The sequence below is a fragment of the Scyliorhinus canicula genome, chromosome 7 (assembly GCF_902713615.1).
Source record: "Scyliorhinus canicula chromosome 7, sScyCan1.1, whole genome shotgun sequence".
In the NCBI taxonomy this organism is placed as follows: Eukaryota; Metazoa; Chordata; class Chondrichthyes; order Carcharhiniformes; family Scyliorhinidae; genus Scyliorhinus; species Scyliorhinus canicula.
The window spans coordinates 206717780-206727636 of NC_052152.1; the positions used below are offsets into that span (position 1 = coordinate 206717780).

General features: G+C 52.3%; 1 long non-coding RNA gene across 1 annotated transcript; it reads left to right on the plus strand.

Moving 5' to 3' along the window:
• Positions 1-212: 212 nt before the first annotated feature.
• Positions 213-4344, plus strand: LOC119969751. The gene is made up of 3 exons (XR_005461456.1): positions 213-349; positions 2403-2428; positions 4199-4344. It is a non-coding gene; the product is annotated as an uncharacterized LOC119969751 (long non-coding RNA).
• Positions 4345-9857: the final 5513 nt, after the last annotated feature.

Genomic DNA, 9857 nt, shown 5'->3' on the forward strand with positions numbered 1-9857 from the left:
ATCCTCTGCGACTTTCCTTGCTGCCTCTTGTGCCCTCCCCGTTGCATGCCTCCCCACTGGATGTGGCGTGCGCTGCTGGAGTGATGGAGGCCAATTCAATCACGGCTTTCAGAAGGAAAATGCATGAAGCTCTGGAGAGAGAAGATTTTCAGGACAAAGAGCGAAGGGGTGAGACCAGCTAAATCGCATTTGCAGAGATGCAACACTTGTGCGAAGGGCCAGATTTCCCCATTCTGTTCTGTAACCATTCTAAGATTCAACATGCAAGTGATACGGCCTACTGTTTGGTTACAGGCGCCCAGTCCTTTTGACAGCGGACTGAAGAACCAGTCAGAAATGAGACCCTATGGTAATTATAGACAATTGGATAATGGTGTTTATCATTTCGCTATAGATAGAACACAGAGAAAACCTCCCTCCTGCTTTCTCAACACGCTCTGCATGATAAATATAGTCCCTGTTGATCATTGCAAACCCTTGAGTGCTTTTTAAAAATTTTACATTGGTAATCAGACATCCTGAAACTCTGCTTTTTGAATTATTAAATATCTCTGAATTTGGTCTTGTTTTTAAATTTGATTTTACTTCTCACATCTTTAATTCATTTTTTCCTGCGTCTGGAGATTTTGCTCCTGAATATTTTCTTTGCGCGCATATATTTTAACATGCTATGCATTGTTCTTCTTGTGCTTAGTAAAATGAATTCATTGGCTTGTCGTCCCTTGGGTTGAGAAGGTTGAGGGGTGATCTATGAAAAAAAAAACAATTTCCTCTTCTGGGGTCGCCCTGACAAAGGGGCACATCCTTCCAGGGCTCCCAGCCTCAGCACCGTCCTGTGGGGGAGAGCTACACATTCCCATGATCATTTGCGCTCCCTGACATCACCCCTGAGTGATCTGATTCTAAGTTTAAGGTGCTACCTGTTCTGGACTCCTCCACCAGGTTGAGTTGAGGCAAGTGGATGGACAAGATTGGAAATTAATCCCTGGTTGGCCAAAGGGTGTACGTTTGGTGCTGTATATAGAATGTCTACAGTTCGCCACAGTTGAATTGATCTCAGTCTGCTCTGTTTTGCTGTAGCTTACATAAAGAATCCCGAAAGACGTGTTCCTTTTCATGACAAAACACACAACTCACATGCTGAGTCTTTCAGTGTTATCTATTAGCGTTGCTTTATTTTTAAACCAAGTACCTTTGTCAAAGCCACTTAATTACTTGAAAGTGCAATCACAGTCCAACAATAGTTTGATATTGTTTTATTCTACAAGTGTCAGTGATAATTCCCAAGCCTGGGAACATGATAATTAAATGCAGCGAAAATAAAAATGCTAACCAGCTGCACTTAATTATCACTTAATGCTCGGCACCATGTGACACATCTCGCAAAGTATTAGAGAACAGCAAAGTGCCGCACTCCAGATGAAGAATTGCCGCACTTTAGCCTCAGAATTGCACAAAGATGTCCTTGCAGGGTTGTGTCAGCTGCTGCATTAATTGTGCATATTGCCACAAAGCTTATGTTACATTGTACTTAGAGCAGAGGAACAGACCATTCAGCCCCCTGCTGGGGCAGCACGGCAGCACAGTGGTTAGCATTGCTGCCTCACAGCAACAGGGTCCCTGGTTCAATTCCGGTCCTGGGTGACTGTCTATGTGGAGTTTGTACTTTCTCCCCGTGTGTGCGTGGGTTTCCTCCGGGTGCTCCGGTTTCCTCCCACAGTCCAAAGATGTGCAGGTTAGGTGGATTGGCCATGCTAAATTGCCCCTTAGTGTCCATAAAGGTTAGGTGGGGTTACTGAGTTTTGGGGATAGGGTGGAGGTGTGGGCCAAAGTAGGCTGCTATTTCCAAGGGCCGTTTGTCAGGGAGCGCAAACTCGATAGGCCGAATGGCCTCCTGGATCTGACCGATACCAAGGCTAGGTTGGCCGGCTAGGTTGGCCAGCTATACGGGTGAGCATTGGACATTGCAGATACCACCATGACTCTGCTGGTTTATCTTTACCAGTCGCCCCGTCTTCCGCTATCTGTGGTCAGGAGGCAAGGCACCAGCCCAAAAGACGTTGAGACATTGAGCCATTTGCAGCTAAATTGGTGATGCATGCTACAGCTGGAGTCAGGGGGCTTACGCAAAGTGTTGGGTAAGTACCCCGAAGTATTTCAACCCAGACTGGAGGAGATAAAAGCTCGCATTCATGTTGACTCGGGAGCTCAACCTCGGTATTTCTGGGCGCGCCCAGTCCCCATGTGTTGTTAGAAAAAGTGGAAACTGAAACTTAGTCAACTAGAAAATCTGGGTGTCACCAGACCCGTCCACTTTGCAGATTGGGCAACGCCGGTGGTGCAGGTACTGAACCCAGACAAGACTATCTCCAACTGTCCAGTATTTTCTGTTTTTGTTTCAGATTCCAGCATCTGCAGGAGCAATTGAGTGAGTATAAAACCTAACTTACCTTGGGAATCTGTGGCCTAGTCTGCGGGGGGCAGATGGGGGCGGGGGGCAGACGGGAGGTGGAACGGGGGGGAGGGGGGGGGGGCAGGCGGAAGGCATAACAGCAGCATAGAATGAGTAAAAAGACTAACTTACCTCGGGGATATGCAGCCCAGTGAGTGGGGGAGGGGGGGTGGAGAGCAGGCAGAAGCTGAGGAGCAGTAGTCTGCGGCCACGTCTGCAGGAGACAGGGGGCAGGGGGCAGGGGGAAGGAGGCTGGTGGCAGGGGCCAGGGGGCAGTGCCCAGGGGGCAGGGGGAAGGAGGCTGGTGGCAGGGGCCAGGGGCAGGGCCCAGGGGGCAGGGGGCTGGTGGCAGGGGCCAGGGCCCAGGGGGCAGGGGGCAGGGGGAAGGAGGCTGGTGGCAGGGGCCAGGGGGCAGTGCCCAGGGGGCAGGGGGAAGGAGGCTGGTGGCAGGGGCCAGAGGGCAGGGCCCAGGGGGCAGGGGGCTGGTGGCAGGGGCCAGGGCCCAGGGGGCAGGGGGCAGGGGGAAGGAGGCTGGTGGCAGGGGCCAGGGGGCAGTGCCCAGGGGGCAGGGGGAAGGAGGCTGGTGGCAGGGGCCAGGGGGCAGGGCCCAGGGGGCAGGGGGCTGGTGGCAGGGGCCAGGGCCCAGGGGGCAGGGGGCAGTGGGAAGGAGGCTGGTGGCGGGGGGCAGGGGGAAGGGGGCAGGGGGCTGGTGGCAGGGGCCAGGGGGGCAGGGGCCAGGGGGCATGGGGCAGGGCAGGAGCACTGAGTGGACATTGCAGCTGAAAAAAGAACCCTGTTAACGTGATGGAACATAGAACATTCCAGCTCAGTACGGGCCCTTCGGCCCTCAATGTTGCACCGACCCGTGAAACCATCTGAAGCCTATCTGACCTACACTATTCCATTTTCATCCATATGTCTAACCAGTGACCACTTAAATGCCCTTAAATTTGGCGAGTCTACTACTGTTGCAGGCAGGGCGTTCCACACCCCTACTACTCTCTGAGTAAAGAAACTGCCTCTGACATCTGTCCTATATCTACCACCCCTCAATTTAAAGCTGTGTCCCCTCGTGTTGGTCATCACCATCCGAGGAAAAAGACTCTCACTGTCCACCCTATCTAACCCTCTGACTATCTTATATGTCTCTATTAAGTCACCTCTCAGCCTTCTCCTCTCTAACGAAAACAACCTCAAGTCCCTGAGCCTTTCCAAAGGAAGATGGTGTTCAGGGAGAAGATCGGTAATGACCTAATGGTGTGGTAGGCTGGGGGGCTGAATAGCTTACCCCTCATCTATTGCCTGTGTTCCTGTGTCTAATAATGTACCTGTGTGTTGGGACATTTTTCCCACATAAAGCACAACATAATCTCAAGTTTTTGTCAATGAATCTACGAGGCAACACATCACTACAGAGAACTCTTTGGTGTTAATCTACCCCAAACAGGCAGAAAACACCAATGAAAGTTGCCACCTGAGGGCAGATGGAATAAGGTGAACCTTTTCCCAACGTGAAAGGCCATACCAAGCGATTTGCTACAGTTCAGTTTTTATGCACACTTCAAATCTTGAAATGATTAGTTTGACCTCCCTGAGACCTCGCTGTAAAAGTGCTCCCAGCAACTCAGACTTTCCTTGGAGTTCAAACTCCCAGTTCCTGGACGAGGTTAACAGCCCGCAGTGTCCTGAATTGTACTCGCTGTGACTTACACGGCCTAACCAGTCTTTTATTCCTAATGTTCTCAGGAGAAGGAAACTGGCCGTCCTCCTCCAGGATTTGTGTATAGGAGCCGTGATGTCTTGCTGCAGTTATACACGGCCTTGGTGAGGCCACATCTTGAGTATTGGGTGCAGTTTTGGTCTCCTAGTTTGAGGAAGGACATTCTTGCTATTGAGAGTGTCCAGCGAAGGTTCACCAGGTTAATTCCTGGGATGGCAGGACTGACAAATGAAGAAAGACTGGATCGACTGGGCTGGAGTTTAGAAGAATGAGAGGGGATCTCTTAGAAACATATAAAATCCTGATGGGACTGGACAGACTAGATGCGGAAAGAATGTTCCCGATGTTGGGGACGTCCAGAACTAGGAGTCGCAGCCTGAGAATAAGGGGTAAACCATTGAGGACTGAGAGAAGGAAGAACATCTTCTCTCAGAGAGTTGTGAACTTGTGGAATTCTCTACCACAGAAAGCTGTTGGGGCCAGTTCATTGGATATATTCAAGAGGGAAATGGACGTTTGGCTAAAGGGATCAAGGGGTAGGAGAGAAAGCGGGTGTTGGATACTGAATTTGCATGATCAGCCAGGATCATATTGAATGGTGGTGCAGGCTCGAAGGGCCGAATGGCGTACTCCTACACCTATTTTCTGTGTTTCTATATTTCCTCCAGTCTGGCCTATACGTGACTACAATCCCACCACCAAAATGGATGAATTTTAACTGTTCCCTGAAATGACCACTCAGTTGTCCCAAACCTGCTGCCCACCATTCAAGAAGAGGGCAGCCCACCATCACCTTCGCAGGCCAACTAAGTAAGAGCAATAAATGCCAACCTTGCCAACGATGTCCTCATCGAGAGAGTTGTTCAAGGAAAACTGATTATTACTCTGGAAGGTTGTATCGGTATACACCAAGACTCTGCTTGCCATTTCTCCATTCCGATTCGACACTGGACTAAACAATAAAAAAAACGATTCAACTAAGGTGTGTTTGAAATATTCTTCTGCTCAGATTGATTCTCAACAATTGGAATTTATGTGTCACAAGAACAGAACAAGTGTGTTGAGCTTAATGACATTTTCCTGTTCCTAGATTTCGCATGTCCTTAAATCATTCTTCTCTTGCTTTCTATTAGTATTCCGGTCTATGATTATAGAAGGAACAATGTCATTCCAATCGACTGTAATGACAGCTCCTCTGCATCCTGCAAGCTATCTCCACTTACATCCCACTTGCCTGCACAGCACTGTCACCATTTAATAGACAATCATTGCGCATTATTCCTTACTTATCAGGAATGAGGCAGAGGATAGAAATGGTTCATACAACAACTCGCGTCCAACACACTTCATTCTTTCACAAGGATGTTAACAGGATGGCTCGAGGTGGAGGCAAGGTCTATTATAAATGTTTTAAAAAGGAAACCCTCACCCACACCGTAAGGAAATCAAGGAGAGATGGCACAGCAGAACTAGACTTGAAAGTTAAAATAAGTGAACACAGGAATGGGGCAGGCAATCCAAGCCTTCGTGTCAGTTATATTATTCCATCAAACCCATGGCTGATGTGTATCAAAGCTCCGTGAAACTGCCGTGATTCCAAAACTCTTAATACTCACACTCCATCAATCACAGCCCTGAAAGATTCAACAATCTCCACCCCAGCATCCATATGACAAGGAGAGTTCCAGAATTCCACTGCCGTTTCAGGAAAATGTGCTTCCTGATGGCTCTCCTGACTGGCCGGATTCTGAGTCCAACACATGCCTGGACGCCCCCTCCCCTACCCCACCCACCTGAGAACATATTTTCTCTTCATCTATCCTGTTAACTCCTTTAATCTTCTTAAAACACCTGCAGTGGAATTCTCTGTTCCTGAGACTAAGTGTGGACGCCGGGGCCGGATTCATGGAGTTACGCGATGGCAAAACTGGCGCCGCACTGATTCGGAGACCGTTGAGGGGTTGGCACCGGCGCAGAACGTGGAACAGAGAATGAGAAACGGTGCCGGAATCACCAGATTTGCGATTGACACTCGATTGAGGCTGACAAGCTGCAGCTGCACATACACACTCCCCACACACACCACCCCAGCCAACAAGATGGCAGCGGGGAGAGCGGCACCCCGTTTCACGGATGCCGAGCTGGAGACCCTGCTGGACGTCGTAGAGGAGAGGCGGGTGACCTTGTATTTCGGCCTGGGAAGGGGGCTGCCAACCACTACGGTGCGGCATTCGCCGTGCCTGGGCGCAAGTGGCAGAGGCGGTAAACCCGACGAGCAACAGCTTCCGGACCAGCCAATACTGCCGGGAGAAACTGACCGATCACAACAGGGTGAGTTGGCAGCACTGTGCCCCTGGAACCAAACCCGTCCACACTCCCGTAACCCCTCCCCCCATCCCCCCACCTTGAGTGTGGCCGAACCCACACCCTCCACCCATACCGACCACCATGGCTGGATGCCTTGGCCACTGAAGCCACCAGCTACCCCTCCCCCTGGGCTGCATGCGTCGGATTGTTCAACACAGTGCGTTGTCTGTTCCCCCCCCTACCCCCACCAGGAGCAGGCTGGCCATAACCCCCGGGAGTGGGAGAAGATTGGAGGGAGACTGCCAGACCTACGGCCCCTCACCCCAACAGAACAGTGGGCCCTGGACGTGGTCGGCGGCCCAAGGAAAGTGTGATCACCAGGGTGGAGACTGGCCTTGGGCGAGGGAGCGAAATCCCGCTGAGTTGCAGTTCCTCATGGCAGGTGTGTTACCCACACTCACCCCACTCCCGAATCCACACCAGCCCCAACACCACCCTCACTCCACCCCCTAGGATTCTCTGGGAAGCTAGGGAGGAGATTGCAGAGCCTTTGTCCTTGATCTTTATGTCGTCTTTGTCGACAGGAATAGTGCCAGAAGACTGGAGGATAGCAAATGTTGTCTCCTTGTTCAAGAAGGGGAGTAGAGACAACCCCAGTAACTATAGACCTGTGAGCCTTACTTCAGTTGTGGGAAAAGTCTTGGAAAGGATTATAAGAGATAGGATTTATAATCATCTGGAAAGGAATAATTTGATTAGGGATAGTCAACACGGTTTTGTGAAGGGTAGGTCGCGCCTCACAAACCTTATTGAGTTCTTTGAGAAGGTGACCAAACAGGAGGACGAGGGTAAAGCAGTTGATGTGGTGTATATGGATTTCAGTAAAGCGTTTGATAAGGTTCCCCACGGTAGGCTATTGTAGAAAATACGGAGGCATGGGATTGAGGGTGATTTAGCTGTTCGGATCAGAAATTGGCTGGCTGTAAGAAGACAGAGGGTGGTGGTTGATGGGAAATATTCAGCCTGGAGTTCAGTTACTCATGGTGTACCAAAAGTACCCCATGTTTGTTAATTTTATAAATGACCTGGAGGAGGGCGGAGAAGGATGGGTGAGTAAATTTGCGGATGACACTAAAGTCGGTGGAGTTGTGGACAGTGCGGAAGGATGTTGCAGGTTACAGAGGGACATAGATAAGCTACAGAGCTGGGCTGAGAAGTGGCAAATGGAGTTAAATGCAGAAAAGTGTGAGGTGATTAATTTTGGAAGGAGTAACAGGAAGACAGAGTACTGGGCTAATGGTAAGATTCTTGGGAGTGTGGATGAGCAGAGAGATCTCGGTGTCCATGTCCATAGATCCCTGAAAGTTGCCCCCCAGGTTGATAGGGTTGTTAAGAAAGCGTACGGTGTGTTAGCTTTTATTGGTAGGGGGATTGAGTTTCAGAGCCATGAGGTCATGTTGCAGCTGTACAAAACTCTGGTGCAGCCGCATTTGGAGTATTGCGTGCAGTTCTGGTCGCCGCATTATAGGAAGGATGTGGAAGCATTGGAAAGGGTGCAGAGGAGATTTACCAGGATGTTGCCTGGTATGGACGGAAGATCTTATGAGGAAAGGTTGAGGAACTTGAGGCTGTTTTCGTTAGAGAGAGGAAGCTTAAGAGGTGACTTAATTGAGGCATACAAGGTGATCAGAGCATTAGATAAGGTGAGAGCCTTTTTACTCGAATGGTGATGTCTAGCACGAGGGGACATAGCTTTAAATTGAGGGGAGATAGATATAGGACAGATGTCAGAGGTAGGTTCTTTACTCAGAGAGTAGTAAGGGTGTGGAAAGCCCTGCCTGCAACAGTAGTGGACTCGCCAACATTAAGGGCATTTAAATGGTCATTGGATAGACATATGGACGATAAAGGAATAGTGTAGATGGGCTTTAGAGGTGTTTCACAGGTTGGCGCAACATCGAGGGCCGAAGGGTCTGTACTGCGCTGTAATGTTCTAATGTACTGATGTGTAATGTCTAAAATCCACCCCACCCCAACACCACCCTCACCCCGACCCCAAAATCACACCAGCCCCAACACCACCCTCACCCCACCCCCAAATTCACACCACCCGCACTCCACCCTCGCCCCTACACCACCCTCACCCACACATCACCCTCACCACCCTCACCCACACCACCCTCAGCCCCACACCACCCTCACCCCCACACCACCCTCACCCTACACCACCCTCAGCCCCTCACCACCCTCACCACCCTCACCCACACCACCCTCAGCCCCACACCACCCTCAGCCTCACACCACCCTCAGCCCCACACCACCCTCAGCCCACACCACCCTCACCCACACCACCCTCACCCCCCACCCTCACCCACACACCACCCTCACCACCCTCACCCACACATCACCCTCACCACCCTCACCCACACCACCCTCAGCCCCACACCACCCTCGCCCCTACACCACCCTCACCCCTACACCACCCTCAGCCCCTCACCACCCTCACCACCCTCACCCACACCACCCTCAGCCCCACACCACCCTCAGCCTCACACCACCCTCAGCCCCACACCACCCTCAGCCCCACACCACCCTCACCCACACCACCCTCACCCCCCACCCTCACCCACACACCACCCTCACCACCCTCACCCACACATCACCCTCACCACCCTCACCCACACCACCCTCAGCCCCACACCACCCTCGCCCCTACACCACCCTCACCCCTACACCACCCTCAGCCCCTCACCACCCTCACCACCCTCACCCACACCACCCTCAGCCCCACACCACCCTCAGCCTCACACCACCCTCAGCCCCACACCACCCTCAGCCTCACACCACCCTCACCCACACCACCCTCACCCCCCACCCTCACCCACCCTCAACCCACACCACCCTCACCCCCCACCCTCACCCACACACCACCCTCACCACCCTCACCCACACACCACCCACACCACCCTCACCCACACCACCCTCACCCACACCACCCTCACCCACACCACCCTCACCCACACCACCCTCACCCACACCACCCTCACCCACACCATCCTCACCCCCAACACCACCCTCACCCACGCCACCCTCAGCACCATACCACCCTCACCCACACCACCCTCGCCACCCCCCACACCACCCTCAGCCCCAACACCACCCTCACCCACACCACCCTCACCCACACCACCCTCACCCACACCATCCTCACCCCCACACCACCCTCACCCCCACACCACCCCCACACCACTCTCACCCACACCACCCTCAGCCCCACACCACCCTCAGCCCCAACACCACCCTCACCCACACCACCCTCACCCACACCATCCTCACCCCCATACCACCCTCACCCACACCACCCTCGCCACCCCCACA